The following is a 19,181-nucleotide window of genomic DNA, read 5'->3' on the forward strand; positions in this document are numbered from 1 at the left end:
ACACATTACTTCCAATATTGAATATATTATAATATAGTATATTAAATATATATAATATATATAAACTTTACAGCAGCCGTTGCAGTTTTCTCCTTTATTACAGAGTTCTGATAGTTAAATTTGAGGAGGTTTCAAACATTTTCCTCCAGAAGAATTTTTCCTGTGGTGTTGTGAGTGCTGGGTTTCTGTTTATACGCTAAACCCACTGCATGGTTAATTCCCTTGAAATGAAGTTTTAAAGAATTCAGTTTATTAGTCTTGCTTTTTAATGTAATGATATTTTACAGAATAACAGATAATTTATCACCAAATAATTTATTTATGTGGCAGGTTGTTGGAATGTGGCTGCTTTTTATCTTCAACGATTCAATTCATTTTTGGTTTGAAACATTCTCCTAAATCCCCCTCCCCATCCACAGAAATCCAATTTTTATTTTTGTCATCAGAGCACAATCTTAATAGGTAGAACTACTGAGAAACTAAGAAACATTTTTACCATTTTAATGTAAACCAGAATAAATTAGAAAGTGCCATGTTACTAAGTTTGATGTGCTTTGCAAAAGGAAATTTTTTTAAAAAAAGAGAGAATTTATTACTGGTTTTCTTCTTGATCTATAAAAAAAGCTTGATTTTTTTGGAAAAAAAACCCCAAACCATTTGTCCAGGGAAATCATGTCTGGTCTCTTCTTTCCCCAGAAGGCAGATGTTACAGTATTGTGATCACAAATGGACCTTAATCTTAAATAGATGAGAGAGGAAAACATAAATCATGCTTTCCTAAAAGGCTCATTTGGATAAATAAGAATTTGTTCTCTCTCATTAAAAAATCCCTTGTAAAAAGATCTCTAAATTTCTAAAAAGGTCTCTAGGAAAAGGAGCAGAGATGCAATTTGAAAGTCTTCAAACTATAAATATGTTATTTAATGATATTTCAATACATTACATATAAACAAAGAAGGAAGCTTGGTGTTTTGTTTCTTGGTGACCTTTTTATTTTTCCTCTTACCTGGGACTTCTAATTAGGATTTTGTCGATTGTAAAGAAAACTTCTTTAATTATGAAAATTTAAATAGAGGGATGTGCTGAGAAATGGAGCTGTGGATGGAATGAGTATTTCTTGAGGTGCTCTGACTAAATTCTATCTCATGGTGACTCTTCAACTCCTTTATTTGCCAACATTCCTTGTACTTCAGGGGATTTGCTCCCAATTTCAAAAACCTGGTGAATGCTCTGAAAATTCTCAGGGCTGTGTGTGGGGTAAGCTGCCTAAGCAACAATCCCTGAATTAATTTTGAGCTTATTTACAGTCTTTAAAGAGAATTGGCTGTTGAACCAGAGGCAGGGGCTGGCAGAGGCTCCGTCCTTCCACCAGGACATAGCAGGAGCCACGAAAATATAAATATTACATATGAATGTTAATTAGGATGTCCTCATTTTGAGTTGATGTAGGAATGAATGCCAAACTCCAGGCTTTACTATTCCCTGACAAATCTGCTGCTTCTGGAAATGGATCTCTTCTAGAAAGGCACTAAACCAACCTAAACCAGAGATAATAATAGTAAAAATAACAACAATAATAATAATAGGAATGGGGGAAAATAATCTGTAATGATATGTAATGCTCATTATATTAACAGAAATCTTCAGTACTGAAGAGTTGGGGTTGGTCATGCCAGCACTGCTAATTCAGAAAAAACCAAGAATTTCCTTTTTTCTCCATGACTCTCGCAAGTACTTTGGAATGAAAACCGTGTTTCTGCACGAAGCTGGAAATGGCCAGTTAATTTGTAATTGTTGCTCTGATTTCATTGTTAATCCTGCAGCCACAGAGGAAAAGCTGTTGGGTCTTTGTGCTGTGGTTGGGCTCTCCAGCAGTTTCTGACTCTGTCTGTCCGTGCCAGAGCAGATTGTCCCTGCAGGGAGCCCATGGGAGCCCCTGCATTCCCAAAGGGAATGGAGGGAGCCCCACAGCCCCATCTCCCTGACAGTTTCCAGTCTTTCTTTCCCTGTCGCAGGGACAGGAGGGTCAGGGGGTATTGACCTGGTGGAATGTGAGTTATTGACTCATGGGACAGCCCTGGGAGGGAGCCACAGGAGAGGTGGAGTAAGCACATGCTTCTCTGCAATCAGCAGGGTGAGAGAAAGGCGCCTCAGCCCTGCTCCCAGCAGGAAATGGGATTTCAGCCCCTGGTCCCACCAGGAACGTGTCACAGGTTGTGTGCTGTGCTTCCAGAGGCTCCAACGCTTTCCATTCCGGAATATCTCCATGCAGTGATTAATGGGGATGGACAGGACGTTATTGCCTACAGCTGCTTTACCTCCATGACTGCTTCTGTGCCTCTTTCCCCAGCTGATGTGGCCTTTTCTAATCCCTAATTCCTAATTCCTAATGTGGCTCTGTTCTTGATTCACACCCTCTAATTTATTTTTTTTTCTGGGAACAGAAAGGAGTTGTTGCCCCTCTAAAGTGACAAGTGATCGCCTCCCTTTTCATGCCTCCTCGAGGCGTTTTCCACTGCAAAATGAAGGAGGAAAGCACAACAAAAAATCTGTTTGGAACAGCATGAGAAAAACTGTCTGTGTGACCCCTGTGAAGATGGCAATGCTCCCATCCCAAATGGATTGCAGACCATAAAAACCACAAACAGGTGAACCCTGCCTGTAGGACGGAGTGCTGCCTATGGTAAATGCTGACCTCCTCACTCTATAAAGATAAGAATTTCAGCTGCTTTCGTGAGGGATGATGTGCTCATCACCAGATCCCTGTAATAGGGAGCACGCAGTTCACAGCCAGCCCGCTGCTGGGAGCTCTCGGATGCTCTGGGAGCAGCAGCCGCCCTTTTACAGGGGTGAACTGCAGAAATGGGAGTCAAACTAGGGGGGCAGTAGGAATAAAAGGCAAATAAACCCAAGATGGGAGCTGTTCACCCGTTTATTTAGCTCGGGTATTTCCCAGAGTTGAAGATAAAATCTACAGCTGGGTGAAGTGAGAACCCTCTCTTCTTTAGTTTGCTCTGGAGTTACCAAGGAAATTTAACTCTTACCTGGGCCAGGAGCTGAAAATCAGGAACTCAGCTGCTATGGAGCCTCATCTTAAAAAAAAAAAAAAAAAAAAAAAAAAAAAAAAAAAAAAAAGGCCAATCATGTTTGATTTGGTCTAAATTAAGGCGGCTTTTTTTGGGAGGAAATTTGGCTAAATGACAGGGTGTTGCACAAGGAGCTGAGCTCAGCAACCTCCTGGAAGAACAAACCTGGAGCACGCCACTTCAGCCTTTCTGTTAGCAATTGAAGCAGGTGTACTGCTGTCACAGTGTACTACTCACCAGAATGAAAGCCCTTGTAAAATACATGCTGCTGGGCAGAATATTTAGAGACAATGAAGCTTCGGTGAGAGCCTGCTGAATTAACAAATAATCGTAATTCCTTTTCCCCGCTGCCACTGATGTTCCATCCGCTGCTTATAAATACGCAGGTAACAATAATTTCCTGCCACTGAGGAGGGAGTAATTAGCAGCCTGGAGGGAGCTTGCAGGACTCAGAGTAAGGAGAGCTGGCTCCTAGGCCAGGATGGGAGGGATTGCTCCTGCAGAGCAGGGCAGAGTCCGCAGAGGGAGCGATATCCCAGTGGGATCCACACTCAGGAACGCGTTTGTGCCGTGGTTCTCCCAAATAATTGTGAGCTACTCCTAGAGGTGGGAATTACCTCAGTGGGGTGTGTTTAGCGATAAGATTATCCATCTACTGTTAATCTAGTGATTTTGGGACGTCAGTACACTCAGAGAATCTTCCCGGCTCACTCAAAAATACCGAGTAAATTCTAGGAGCAAGTTGTGGGTGTTCCACAGCTCTGACATTTTCCCCGGTCCCTGGCATTTTGTCCATTTCTATATATCATCACCATGACTACAGTGGGAATGTCTGAGAGAACTCCAGGATAAATCTGACAGCACCACCTTAGAAGTACTTAAAATCATGTAATTAAGTAAGAAAATGCAGCTGATTGAGGAGGTTAGAGCTGAAGATTACAGCACATTTCATGATTAACAATCAGAACATTCTTTTCCAAACCTCTGCTTAATTTAGCAGACCAAGGTTTTAGCTGAGGCTCTGCTCTTAATGCTGCAAGGAGGGAGGGAGAAGAGTGATTTCCCACCATTTTCACTGCTTTCCTGGTGTTTACTCCAGTGTCAGTCTTCCTTCTAATTTTGCTGCCTGGGTTAACCGACTTAACAGGAGTAGTGAAGAAAGGCAAAAAGGTCAACGTTGCTGATCACAGCGCTGTAATTCCCTTCAGTCTCTTGGCACTTGATCATTAGGATGGAGGAATAGGATAAAATCCAAAGCATTTCAGTGACAAAGGCTCTGCACCCGTCAGTTAATGTGGCAAAATTAATCTTTTCTCTAAAATTATGGGTTGGTTTCAGAGATAAACTTGTAAAGACATTTCTGTGGGACTCTGTGGGTAAACTGCTGGAGAGAAAGAAAGTTGGTTCATGTGTGGGAAAGAGGGACATTGTTTAGAGTTTCAAATAGAAAATGTTGCTTTGGTATGAAAAAAAAAATCATGGAGTGGATAGGGTTGGAAGGGACCTCAGAGATCAGGATGGATCAAAGGTTTGAATCATTGGAGGGAGGTGACAGCAGGAAAGGGATCCTGAGAGACAATTCCTGGGGTAAATTCTCCAGGGAGTTTGCTGGTGGAATCTGCTGGCTTTGGGAGTGCTCTCAGCGAGGACAATGCCCTGCTGAAGCAGCTCCACTTCTCTTTGCACTGCACAGACGTTTACAGATGGCATTATCAGGGACATCCGCAGTTTGTAGACAAAATGTGCTTTTTCAGATGTCTAACGTGACACAGTGGCAGGGGGAGAAAAGTCCTCAACCACGACTTAGCTCTGGGCCAGGCACTTTTATCTTCTTTCTGTCAGTTTTTGATGTGTCCACGGAGTTCTGGCCATGTTTCCTAGGGTAGAAAATAAATAAATAAATAAATAAATAAATAAATATAATGTAATATAATATAATATAATATAATATAATATTTTATATATATATATATATATATATATATATATTAGAACGAATATATAAATTACCACCTATTTGCTTGGCAGCCTTCAAAAAAAAACTTTGCTACTTGGCTCCTTTTGCCTTCCATGGTAACTGAGTCCATGTCAACCTCCACGTTTTTCTGCGAAAGTTATTTAACTGCTCCTCCATTGCTTGGTTGAGTGCCCATGTCAGCGGATTACAGGAAAAGAAAATATTCCTGTTTAATTCTTTTCTGTACACCCCCACCAAAAATGAGTTGTTTTTTTTTTTGCTATATATATTCTGTAGATGTGTGTAAAAGGCTGGAGAGAAACTGGAAGTGCTGCACAGAATGTTTAAAAGAAAAAGAACTTCTTATTTTCCATGAACATTATTTCACAAAATAAATACCAACTGCATGCAAGGGCAGGAGCCCTGAGAATAAGGAGTCAACACATGCAGCCATGGAATTGGGATTTTTTGCACCCAGATGCTTTGAGGGAATAGTTTCTTTTATCTTAACATTTGTGGTGAATACTGATTTCAATTGCACCTCCTTTTGGATATATTATGCAGAGTTTTTGCAATATTTTAAAGATTTTTTTTTGCTTTCACATAGAAAGTAATGATTGGAGCAATCGTGGGGAAAACCAGCAAATTTTTCCCCTCCCACAATACAGAACAGATTTGAATTTCCAAGTCCTTTAAAAAAGGGTAATGCACTGTGTTTGCATCTTTATTATTCTATTGTAAAATTCAGCATGATTTGTGGAGGGAATTAAAATTAGGAAATACATCCCTGATCCCAGAGGCCTGTTTGAGTGTAAACACAGCTGAAAAAGTCCTGTGCCCGTGTCTGCATGTCCCAGGTGTGGAAAAGCTGAGGATGAATCTGGCTTTTTTCTTAAAAACTCTTGGGGGAAGTGCCAGCACAGGTATCATTATTAGCATATGTTAAACCAGAGCAGAAAATGCTCTTTACACGAGAGCTGTCACTGGAGTGATCAAATATCTCCACCGCTGCGGGTCAGAATGTGCAAATTAACACGGATATTCGAGGATTCAGCCGCTGCCAGGGAATGGCAAAAGGCTTGCAGCAAACAGGGGCTGTGTAGGGATTTTCATCCAGGAGCCTGGCTCAACCACAGGACGACGTGCAGTCCGCAGGAATTACTGACTCAGAGGAGAGGAACATGAAGCAGGCGTTTAAAATTCAAGTCCGTAATTAACTTACCTCGAAATGATCTCGCAGGATTTATACTGCCAAGGGTTGCTGGGCTGAAAAGCTGAGATTTTTTTAAATTTTTTTTTTTTTCCTACCGAGCAGGCAAGGCACAGTTAATCTGGAGGGGAAAACACTCCAGTGTTTGGGATTCAGGATGCTTGTAATAAAATGAAGGGAAAGAAGCTGCAAACAGGGCACGTGACAGACATTACCTATCTCTGTGTGTGCTGAGAGGGGACAGGAATCCGCGTTTGTTGTCGAGTTAAAGCAACAAATTGAGAATTTTGCAGAAAGTTCCTCGCTGTGAACAAGCCTGTACCTTTGAGATAAAAATAGGTAGAGCTGTGGATGTAACTCTGAATTATGTAAGCTCCTTTAATGCAATGATCTCAGCCCTTTTTCAGGCGGAGAAGCTCGATGCTTACAAGTTTTGATATTGGGTTGGTGATATTCAGGCTTCTCTGTAACTCTCTTCCCTCTTATGAGACCATCCTTAACTTCAGCGCATTTATCTTTTCCCAGCCCTTAATTTCAGCATATTTATCCTTTCCCAGAAGGAAAAGAATGGCAGAAAATAGGAATCCATGTCCAGAATGTCAGAAAACCTGAGCGTACCCTGCTTGTCCTGCAGGAGGGAGCTGCTCCCATCCAAGGCCAGGTTGGGGTTGGATGATCACTAAAGTCCATTCCAACATCAGGAATTCTGTATTTCCATGAAGAGATGCTTCGCTCGCTCAAGGCATTAATGCAAATAAGAAAAAAAAAGGGATTTTAACAACATATTTTGTTCTTGCTCAGGGCATCTCCTTTCTACGAATGTTTGCATCCCTACCTGTTCCTGAGAAGTGCTGGCTGGAAATTGGCCATTCAAAAATATGTGAAAAGCTATAACTTTTGCACGGTTTTCCCCTACAATAACCCCATTTTCCTCCTGGAGAACAAATTATCTTCAAGCTCTGCCTTCATTTCAGACCACTGAAGATGCATGAACTTGTAATGTTTTCCCCAGTGTTGCCTTTTTAGCTGGTATTATCCCAGAGTGTTGTAAAAATCTCGAGAATATATTTTCAGATTGGAAAATTGCAGCACTCCTTTTCAGGCGTGTTGAAATGTTGTGTTCCAGCGCCAGTAAATGGCTCTCTGCAGTTTTTTTAAACAAGATGTGAATCCTGACATATTTCTGGTACTTCTGTTTTGATCAGTCAGAATTACCCAACCAAAAAGAAAAGAAAAAAGAAAAAAAAAAAATTTCTTTCAGGGCGTTTTTGGTTGTCCTGTTCTGCATTTTTTTTTTTTTTTTAAAGTGTAATTTTTCATCCATCTGGCTGGTGCTAGCCTTATCCTTGGATTTGTGCATCTCCTGCAAGACTGACTGATTTGAAGTATTTTTGTTTTCAGCCCAGCTGCCCTGCAATTCCTGGGTCAATTGGTGAGAAATGCCATTCCTGACCCAGAGGTGTGGCTCTCAGAAGAACTGCCTGGGGGTTACCGAGGGAGGGAATGTGATTTTTAAGCTATTTTTAGGCTTCCAGATGTACTTTGCTGAGTGAAAGTTACAACAACCCTGAATATGGCGATTCCAGTCCTCTTCATGCTTCATCCTTCCTTTCTTTCCTTCCAAATATCTGGGAGGGGATGGATGGGCACGGTCATTTCACAGAATCCCAGAGGGTTTGGGTTGGGAGGGACCTTAAAGCCCATCCAGTGTTCCAGGGACAACTTCCACTGTCCCAGGCTGCTCCAAATCCCATCCAGCCTGGCCTTGGGCACTTCCAGGGGTGGGGCATCACCATCTCCATCCCTCTGTGGGATTTTCTTTGTGGTGAGGTGAATCCTGAGAACAAATCAAGCTGTTGTCACAGGCAGCGTATGGAAACTTTGCCAGAAACCTGAGCCCCACATCATCCTCATCATTTAATCTGATATCTTCCAGATTTGCATCTTAGTTGTATCCTGAATTGTTTCCTTGGGTACTTCCTTAATCAGTGCTGCTACAGGCAGTGCTGGAATGGGGATGAAATAACTCTTGTGGAGTAGCTGAGAAGCTTGGAATTTGGTGTGCCTGTTTCCCTCACAGGTTTATGCAGAAAAGCTCTTGGGATTCTTTTGGGGTTTCCAGGGTGCATTCGTGTAAGGAGTAAATGGGATAGCACATTCCAGAAGAAATGTGTGCCCTTGGACACTTGCTCGAACAAAGCTTCTGAAAATGCCCAGAAATCCAAATTTATTGAAAGTCAGGGTCAGACCCGAGAACCAGCAACCTGACAGTGGTTTTTGCTACAACAGGAATGGGAAGATGAGGGCTGAGTTAATCAGCGAGTTGCTAATTTACCTTTAATCAATAACATCCTTAATAAGTCCATGTTATCAAAGGCTAAACCATAAATTGCTCTGCTGCCTCCCATTACTGCGCGCAGCAATCAGCGCTCGCACTGTTAATAAAATAGATCTAAATTTCATTATCATCTCTTGAAACGAGCTTGTGCTCACCTCTGGCTCGAGTTCTTTCAGCTGTCCTCACTTGTCACAGCAATGGGGATCTTCTCCGAGGCCTTCCCATCGGGATTTTATTTCTTGCTGGAAGAGGAATTTAATTGATGCTTTCCTGATCCTCGGACTTGCCTCGTCCACGTGGCTCACACGTGAATTTCCAATTTGATTTCACCCTCAGATGGGAGCAGCCACAAATCCAAATGCCTTGCTGAAGCTGCACAAAATGAATTATGTGGATAACAATATTTTATCAGGCTTGGAAAGTGGCTGTGTTTTGTCCAAAGCAGTAAAATTGTGTAAATGAATCTCTAAGTCACTGTAATATTCATGACTTGGATCTCACCCTTTAGAGGCAGGGGGACAGAGGAGGGAATTGCCTCTTACCTTGGAATTCTTTTATTTAAGCCTGCAAATAATATTTAAGAAAAAAAAAAAATCTTTCATAGGTTTAAATAATTTCGAATATTTTCTGTCAAAGCTGGTGAGTGCCCGTTCTCTCTGGCCTTCTGCTCCTCAGACTTTCTATTCTTCATGAGTTTCATTCAAATCTTGGGGTTATCTTGGCCACAGTGGGTTTTGGGCCATCTTTTGGGGTCTCTCACAACTTTTGGTCAGTTGTGCCACAGTTGGTTGTGCCTGCCAAGCCTCTTTTTCTGTCTTTATTGTCCCTTAATTCCTGTTGCTCCATCCAGCTGGCCCCATTTGCTCCCATTAGTGCTACAGTTCCTCCCTGCTTCCAGCAGCTTTGAAGGATAAGCCTAAGAAACAAGCTAAGTACAAAAACAAAAAATAAAATAACGAAAGAAACCCACCTCCACAACATTTTAAAACATTTTTGTCCTTTCTTTAATTGCATTTCAGTTAAATCACTAAGCAGCTCCCTCAGTTGTGTCTGTCTTGATCTATTGTGGAATAAATAAGAGTAAGCTTTCCTTTAAGTGTTCCAAAACCTTGTGTCATCAATAATAATTATTTTCCTGCTTTTTCTCAGCAGTCCTAAATTCAATAATGTTTCAGTGGGAGCCAGTCTGACCAGCACGTGATGCTTTATCAGAGACATCTCAGTTCTCTGTGCATCCCTTTCCCAAATGATTTCCTGAAGCAGTTTTGGGGTTGAGGTTTACAGAATGCAGTCTCCTACATTTTCTAGGAATTCCTACCAAAGTTTTTGTGATGCTTGGTGGAAATATTTCACCTCCAGACTCCCAGGTTTCTCAGGCCCATGTACACTGAGCGCTCTGATGTAACAGCAACAGAGACTTTTGAATGTTTGCTGCAAATTCTGGCCTTCTAATGGGCAAAAAAGTGGTGTTACTAATAATTGTAAAACACCAAATATTTTCAGCTCCTGCATTGTGAACTTCCATTGGCAGCCAAGTAGACTGCAGCTGTGGAAATGCAGATGTGCTCAGCCCAGGTTTGTTTCTGTCAGCTCACTCACCAAAGGACCTTAGGCACAGCTGAATGCTCAAATACGATACAGGGGATGTCATTCCAAACCGGGAATTTGTGATGGGAACCCTGCTGCCACCTGCTGTCAGACAAGAAATTCAGTGTTTCCCGGCAGAATCTTGTGATTCTGACCGATTTTTAAAAATTGCAACTTTAAATTTCCACTTTTTTTTTACTTATTGTATTTCAAGCTCTTTGCATTTCCTCCCTTAAGAAGACATTAGTTTTGTAACTTCTGATTTATTTTCTTATCATATCAGGTCTGTTGAACATCTGTTTGGCATTTCATGTTTAATATTTCCATAAGCTGCAGGTGTGGGTGAATTGCAGGGTGTGACATAGATGGCTTGCATTTATTGCAGGCGGGCTGTGGGGAAGTGGGAGGGAATTTGTGACTTTGCACCCCAAAGCATCAAAACACAAAGTTTAAGACAGCCAGATGTTGGTTCAGGTGGAGCATTTCCAACACGACTCAGGAATGTTTCTGACTGCAGTTTGTGTTCTGGGCTGGAGCATTGGCAGAGAGCAGGGGAACCTGTGGGGGAGAAGAAGAGCTGCTGTTGTGGCAAGGGGTGGATAATGCCGTGTTCTCAGGAGCTTGGAGCTGATATCTGAGCCAAAGGATAACTCTGATATTTCTGATTTCATGCCTGGATGGGTGCAGGGAGTTCCCAGCTGCAGAGGGTGTTAATTCCCCTTGAAGCTCCACTTTCAGACCCAATCCCAATGATTTTACCTGGGCTTGCTTTTGTCTTTTAGCACTGATGCCCACTATCAAAGAGCACTTATTCTGTCCTTTAAGCAGAGATGTGGGACATAAATTCAGGAGAAGAAAAGGGCAGGCGATAACAGGGTAGAGTCTGCACTGGCTTTGTCCATGAGGAGGATGGATGGATGGATGGATGGATGGATGGATGGATGGATGGATGGATGGATGGATGGATGGATGGATGGATGGATGGATGTCCCATTCTGCTCGTGCCATCAGTCACTGCTGTAGCAGGACTTCAGTGTATTCCTGCCCTGAGGGGTTTAAGCTAAAATGAACTGCAAAGTGCTGCAAATCTCTACGGCATTCATCTTTGAGGCAATACAGGGATGATCTAGAGCTCCTTGAAGCCATTGAAAATGCTGCCTTTGGCTTCAGCAGATTTGGATGAGACCCTGAAACCTGGAGGAGCTCATCTCTTTTGTGTGGTTATCTTAACAAGTAAAGCTGAGACGAGAGAATCTGCCGGTGTTAGAGATGGAAAGTGCTATTTAAACAGAGAAAGAATCTTCCTTCTCTTTGCCTTTTAGGCTCTGATTTCTGATGGTCACTATAGCAACAGGAACCAAAGAGATGAAGAACTGGAAAACATGCACTTCACTATGACAAGTTCAATTTACAGCCAGCTCAGCAGTGTAACAAACCTGTGTCATATTTAATGAGAAGCTGTGCACAGGTAACGGAGCAGCGGAAGGTTGGGATGTGTCTCGAGGTGGGGAAACCCGAGTTTGACTACGTGCTAATGAGTCGTCCTCATTAAAAGGCTCAGGATGAACGGATCGTTGTGATGGAGCCTGGACTTCTGTCAGGGAGAACAGGAAATTTACAATTTGGGGGTTTTAGCTCAGCGTTTTGGACGCTCTGGGTGTGACAGCAGTGGGGCTGGGGGCTCTGGGCTGCAGCAGTGCCTTGGCATTGGGTGTCAGTGGTCCCAGAGGGATCAGGGCATTTCAAAAAGCAATTTGCTTGGACAAACAGCCGTGAAAATGTGGCCCAAAGGCATTTCTTGCTTTGGAGACAAAGGCACTTCAGTCTTTCCCCCCGGGGAGCTGGGGCAGCTGTGAACTCCCAGTGCTGGCGACAGGACAAGGCTGCCCAAACAGCAGGATGGAGAGCTCGGAAAATCGGCCTTAAGTACATTTTGTATCTCTCACACCTGGATTTTTTGGGCAGTCTGATACCATGAGCTGGCATGGGCTTTGGTGGAGAACGGTTCTGCTCACAGAAAATCGTGTGTGTGGGTCACTAGGTGGGCTCAGGATCCGTGTCCATGAGTGTGGGGTTCTGGTTATTGCGTCTCAACCAACAAAATTTTTCTTTTGTTTTTTTTGTGGGTTTTTTTGTTTGTTTCATTTTTCTTTCCCCCTCCTGCCAACAGCCTGATTTTCTCTTTGCTGATTAGGCCATTCTGTGCATTTTTGACTGTTCTCTCCAGCACATCTCTCCTGCCTGTCCAACCCCCTTTTCCGTGTGCCCCCTGCTGTGATATGAGCACTACAGATCAAGAGGACAATCAGCTGGAGAACAATATGACAGCAGGTGGGGATTATTCTCTCCCTTCTGATGTGACTCAAATATGTGTCAGTCACCAAACAAAACCCTCTTTCAGTTTAGAGGCAAAAATAGATTGGTACATGGGTAAATCAGTAACAATAGATTTTTTTTTTTTCTCTCCACAAATCTGCATTTATTATTTTTTTCCTAATGCTGCTTTTATGCATCTGACTTTTAGCAGCTGCGATTTCTGTTCCTGGTGAATGTACATGGACTTTATTCAACTAGATCAAGCACTTTTTGTGTCAGTAATTACTGTGATGGAGCAGTTCAGTACTGGGCAAGGCTGTGCATGCTGTTAATATTATGCCTTACTAGTTGGACTGTACTTGTGCAGAGTCTTTATGGGTTAAGGAGTATAATCAGGAGATAAAGTGGATTCTGTGTGACTAAGATTTGACAAAAAAAAAATGGGCTAAAAGGTTTGCAGGAAAGCAAGCTTGCCTTCAATCCATCAGATGTGAGGGCCTGGGTGAACTGGACCAGCCTGAGTTCCTGTACAGCCTCTCTCTTGCTGCCTCAGCACTTCCAAAACTCTGCAGTGCTGAGCTCTCTCTGGAGCTGAAGGAACTCTCTCTGTGGGTCACAAGATGCACAGTGTGCATTTGGGGTTGGATGGAGGAGGCAGCAGCATCCCAATATCCCAGCACCCCAGCATCCCACATCCCAGCATCCCATATCCCAGCATCCCAATATCCCAGCATCCCATATCCCAATATCCCAATATCCCTATATCCAAACATCCCAGCATCCCCATATCCCAGCATCCCATATCCCAGCATCCCAATATCCCAGCATCCCAATATCCCAGCATCCCATATCCCAATATCCCAATATTCCAACGTCCCCATATCCCAATATCCCAATACCCCAACATTCCAACATCCCAGCCTCCCAGCACAGTGTCTGGTACTGCTGTCCATGAATATTGCCCTCCTTTCTGCCCTTTGTGACCCAGCTCTTTTCCCTTTCCTTGCCTCGTTTGTCCATGGAAATGTTACTGCTTCACCCAAACTCTGCTCTTTTCTTCGTGCCCGTGTCTCTGCAGCTGCTCCTCCCCTGTGTTTGGGTGAGTAGCCCTTTCTCAGGAGTGCTCCTGGTGTCACCTCCCTGTCCCCCTCACTGGGGCTGCCAAGGTCCTTCTCACTCTGCCTGACTTTGCCACCTCCACTCTGCTTACTCACATTTTCCACTCCATCACACTCAGATTCCTTATTCTCCCTTTTATTTCCCTTCAAAAATCTTCTTTCCTATTTTATTAATAGAAGTTTTTACATCTCCCGGCTCCTCTTTGTTCCTCTTCAGCACTGCTGCTGCCTTTCTTTCACAGAAGCTTCAGACCTTGCTCAGAAATGCTCCCCTTGCCCTTTGAATTAATAGTTTGATTTCCTTCTTCCTCTCTAGCCCATGCCCTGGTGAATATTAGTTGATTTTTGCCTTACCTTGTGAGTGTTTGATGTACTTAAATAATCACTGGAGCACTGGTTGGGACCCCATGTGTCTCCTTTCCTGGATGAATGCTCTGAAGAGGGGCCAGATGTTGATGATAAAGAAAATAATAATAATAATAACAATTATCACTGCACGGCACAACAAATCTTTAGTTGTCCTCTCCAAAGTGGAGCAGCTTCAGCACAGCCTGCAGGCTGGCAGCCAGGGCTGTCTGTGGGGAAACAGGAGATATTTTGAGTCCAGCGGCAGAGAGAACAGAACCCAAATTGCTGAGCTATTAGCTGAAGGCAGCTCTGCTGTAACACACCACTGATCTCCCTCCCTCTTTTTGTCTCTCAGGAAAAGGTCTTGGCTCTGTGATGTGAGGAGCTGGCTCAGTCCTGCATGTCCTAAATGGAGCAGTGAGCTCCCTGCACTCTGCATCCAGCTTTAATCCCTTTCCTTGCTCAGGGCTGGCTGCTGGCTCCTGCTGGTGCCTTGGGAACAGAGCTGGAACAGAGACTGGGCAGAGCTGGAGAATGAAGCAGATATTTATTGAAAGGCCTCCAGGATCCACCTTGGGCAGGACAAGAGCCTGGCCAGGGCTGCACCCAAGGTGGACCCAAAATGGTCCCAAATGGACAAAGGGTCACGAGGTCTCACACTTGGATCAGTTTTGGTCCATTTGCACATTTTGGGGTTGAATTGTCCCATTCCAGCTCCAGGCTGTGAGCTCCCATCCTTCTTGTTCCTCCCTCCAGCCACCCTTGTTTGTGCTTTTGGGGCTGAAAGTTGTCCTTGGTGTGCAGCAGGAGCAGGATTTGTTTTGTGTGGCTGCTGTGTGCAGAGAGCTGAGTGACCCTGAGTGTGAGCTCAGAGCTGCACCTGGGCAGCACAGAACCTGAAACACAGCAAAGATAAAACTGAAGACATCACTGCAGGTCCCAGTTTGGGTCCCAGCTGGCCCTACCCGGCCCTGGTGTCCCTGGGGACCGTCAGGGGGGCAAGCTCCATCCTGGATGCAGCCCTGCAGGATGCTGTGCTGACTCAGGTTCTGGTTTCAGGGCAGGTTTAGAGCTGTCTGGAGCCCCATGGGTTTGGGTTTGGGTGTTTCTGGCACCGCAGGGATGTTCCTCAGGTTACCTGGCTGCCGGCTCTCAGCTCCCAGCTCTCCACCCTAAGGAGCACCAGGCTGGAGATCCCGAGGCTCGTCCACTGTCTCCAGCCCATCACCTGCTCAGGAGGGGCAGTGCTGCCTCTCCCTGCCTCCCCAGCCTGGGGACAGCTCTGTGCCCTCTGCCACTGTCCCTTTCCCTGGCAGCACCAAACCCTGTGACCCCTTTAAATCTGCCAAGGACTGAGGCCGATTCCAGCAGCGGGTTGGGCACAAGGGCAGAGGCTCCTGGCTGGGGGAGACCCACGTTCCTCTATCGATGTCTGCGCTGCTTTTATCTCTGCTTGACATTTTCTCTTTCCCACATCCCTCAGCCTCAAATAATTGAAAAGCAATATAAAGTGTCTTATTTATCTTTGTTCACGATAGCAGCTTGTTCTACCCTTAAATTCTCCGAGGACTCGGGGGCAGATTTCTTCAAAGCACTGCTTTATTCTTGGGAGAGCAGTTTTCTGGGGTTTTTTTTTTGTCTTTGTTTTCTACAAAGATTTCTAATGTCTGTAAAACTTGGGATTGTTTTCTGCAGACTCCAAGCAGGTGATCATGCAGCTCTCCAATCTTTCACTTCTTTATCTTGGGCCTCTCCAATTGTAAAGATTTTTTTAAGTGCTGCTTCTCTGCTGTACTTTCATTTTGCCAAGATCTCCCATCTTCTTGTTTGCTACAAGCTCGGGACTTGGCAGACCTTGTCTTCCTGCCACAACTTTTTGGGATCAAAGTAACTTTGTCTTTAAAAATGCAATAGGTATTGAATTATTTTATTTTTGTTAAGAGACTTGAAAAAACAAACATCCCAGCAATAATCTAAATGGAACTCTGCAGCTGAGTTATGTAAATATTTTTAAATTTTTGTCTCATTTTAGGAAGAGGGAATCCAAAATGTCAAATTCTTATGGAATGAGGACAACTTTTGGGTATTTGTTCCTGAAAAACCACATTACTAATTAGTTGTGTGTTTTACTTTCTTTGAGATTTTCTTTTTATATCAACAATAGGTAACCCAAAACTTATGTGACAATTTTTGGTTGCTCTTGAATATTCCCTTCTAGTTTTAGCAAGCTTTAAATCACACATAAACACATCTATATAAAATTATATCTTGGGATTTGGTATCTGTAATCACAGCTTTATACTATTTACCAAACTAAGTTGCCTTCTCACTAAAAATGAGACAAAGAATTTGGGATGTCATGCCTCAAGCTTTGAGTGGTTTGGGTGGGTTTTTTGGGTTTTGGTTTTTTTTTTTTTTTGGTAAGGCCCATTTTTGTATGCCTCTCATCTCTTGCAGGCTGCCACTTTTTTTGCTATTTTTCTTTAGAATTTTTTATTTGGAGACGGCCAAGCAGGATCCTTTGCCCCATAAAGCGCACGTAAGAAGGAGAAGTTGAGAAGGAACCGAGGAGCTCTGAAGCGGAGTAGCGGAAATGCGAGGTTTGTTAATCCCGAATAAAAGCCCTTAGGAGTGCAGGAAGAAGACAACTGTATAAAATCAATCACTCCATCAAGCACAGCCCCACGTGCTTTGGTGGCACCCGTCCAGAGCCACTTAAAGCAACCGTAAAATTAACAGCTCAAATAATGAGCACGTCAGCTCCAGTGGGGGAGGCTGGGCAGGGACGGGGCTGGTGGGGGAAGATCAGCACAATGGGAACATCCAGCCCTGAGCTCCTGGAGGCTGGGCAGGGATGGGGCTGGTGGAGGGAGATCAGCACAAGGTGAACATCCAGCCCTGAGCTCCTGGAGGCTGGGCAGGGACGGGGCTGGTGAGGGGAGATCAGCACAAGGTGAACATCCCTGAGCTCCTGGAGGCTGGGCAGGGATGGGGCTGGTGGAGGGAGATCAGCACAATGGGAACATCCAGCCCTGAGCTCCTGGAGGCTGGGCAGGGATGGGGCTGGTGGAGGGAGATCAGCACAAGGTGAACATCCAGCCCTGAGCTGCTGGAGGCTGGGCAGGGACGGGGCTGGTGGAGGGAGATCAGCACAAGGTGAACATCCAGCCCTGAGCTCCTGGAGGCTGGGCAGGGATGGGGCTGGTGGAGGGAAATCAGCACAAGGTGAACATCCAGCCCTGAGCTCCTGGAGGCTGGGCAGGGACGGGGCTGGTGGAGGGAGATCAGCACAAGGTGAACATCCAGCCCTGAGCTGCCAGAGGCTGGGCAGGGACGGGGCTGGTGAGGGGAGATCAGCACAAGGTGAACATCCCTGAGCTCCTGGAGGCTGGGCAGGGACGGGGCTGGTGAGGGGAGATCAGCACAAGGTGAACATCCAGCCCTGAGCTGCCGGGATTCGGGCGTTGTGCTGGGCTGCACCGAGCCTTGCAGGCCCGGGATGGGAATTTTGTGGATTGTGAAGCTGCGGAGATGGAGTGAGCTCTAAAGGAAGGTCCAAGGAAAGGGCTGGAGGTCCCTGAGCAGAGCCAGGAGGTGCAGAGGCAGGTGTGGTCCCAGTCCTGTGTGGGGCTGGGATGTGGAACAAGGATGGGACAGCGCTGGCTTTGGTAAGGGAAAAGCAATGGGCGTGTAGGGTCTGCTCCTTCACCTGGCTTCTCCATGCTGTGTGTAATGAAAACAGTCCAAAACCAGCTCAAAAAGGTCTCAAACACGAGAAGAGAACAAAAAGTGCTTTGGCTACTCTTGTTGGCATGAGTTCCTACAAGGGGAGATGAAAAGCTATGAGGTTTGGCAGAAAGAGGATGAAGTGATCTAAAGCAGGGGCTTAAAAAAGAGGAGAGGGAAGAAGGGAGGGCTTCTGGCAGAAAATCAGTGGATTTGGTCAAAGTGCGGATAGCAGTGGACGTGAACAGAGGAGAGGTGGGGATCACCCTCGGTGGCATCTCTTTGGAGGAGGGGAGCCTGTCAAACTGTCCATAGGGTTGTGCTGCCAATTTCCATATCGCAAATCTGAGCTGTGCAATGCCTTGTGCCTCCTCTCTGCCCGTGTTCTCCGTCGCCTGTGATCTGCTGAGGAACTCGGCATCATTTTTAAGCACATTTCTAAGTCTCCAAATAGGCAAAAAGCTGAATGAGGCAGTCTAAAGCCAGGAGGCAAAGACATTGAAAAGCTTTTAGTTAAAATCCTCGTAATTTGGGTATTTCATTAATTTTTTTTTTTTTTTAATCCTCCTCTCAAGTATTTAATTTCACCCTTCGGTCTTCCTGCAGCCATCACGTTTTAGCCATGCAGCATCCATTTGCCTGTAATTACAGACGTGTCATTCAGCTCTCAAACACCCCCTCAGACACTCCTTTGGCAAGTGGAATTTTAAATAGAGAGCGAGAGTTAATCAGCAGCCAGATTGAAGCGCTGCAGAAAGATAGCGAGACTGCTTGATATTCCTAAGAACTCTGGTGGCTGCTTTATGTGTGTTTTAAACCACGCTGTGCTTGATGACCTTGCAATGAAGAAGTCTGAAGGGAGACAGAGACTGAATCATCACTTCTGAGACCGATGGTTTTGGCAGAGGTTGATGCTCTGAGCACGGTCGCGGGGAAAAAAATATATGTGTTTTCAAAGGTCAGGACATGGATTTGGCACCGGGCCCAGCTACCTAAAACATCTGGAGAGCTGCTGTGGTGGCTGCTGCTGAGCAGGGCACAGGAGGAGGTGGAGATGCAGAGCCAGATGTGCTCATTAGCAGCAGCTTTGCCCCCAGGACCTGCAATTCCCAGAGCTTTGCCATTCCCCCAACTCCGGGATGTCCTGGGAGTGGCATTAGCGCAAAACCAGCGTCACTGCCTGATCAGAGCTCAGATTGCTGCAGAAACTGAAGCTGGTGGTGGGGGTGTTGTGTTAGGGAACCACACATCCTCAGAGCCCCACATCCTCAGGGATTCAGGCACCCGATCCCGGCTGGTTCGGTACAGGCAGGTGCCAGCTCCTGAGTGTTCCAGCTGCCCTTGCTCAAGAGCACACAACACTGAGCCCTGCTCTAGTGCCAGAGCAACTGGAGGCGCTGGGGGAGCTCCATCCTTTGTTCTGGCAGCTTTGGTTGCCACACCGCACCAGGAGAAAAGGCTCCTCTATCCCGGGCTGCAGGAGGCGGCCTCGACT

The sequence above is a fragment of the Hirundo rustica genome, chromosome 12 (assembly GCF_015227805.2).
Source record: "Hirundo rustica isolate bHirRus1 chromosome 12, bHirRus1.pri.v3, whole genome shotgun sequence".
NCBI classification, from domain to species: Eukaryota; Metazoa; Chordata; class Aves; order Passeriformes; family Hirundinidae; genus Hirundo; species Hirundo rustica.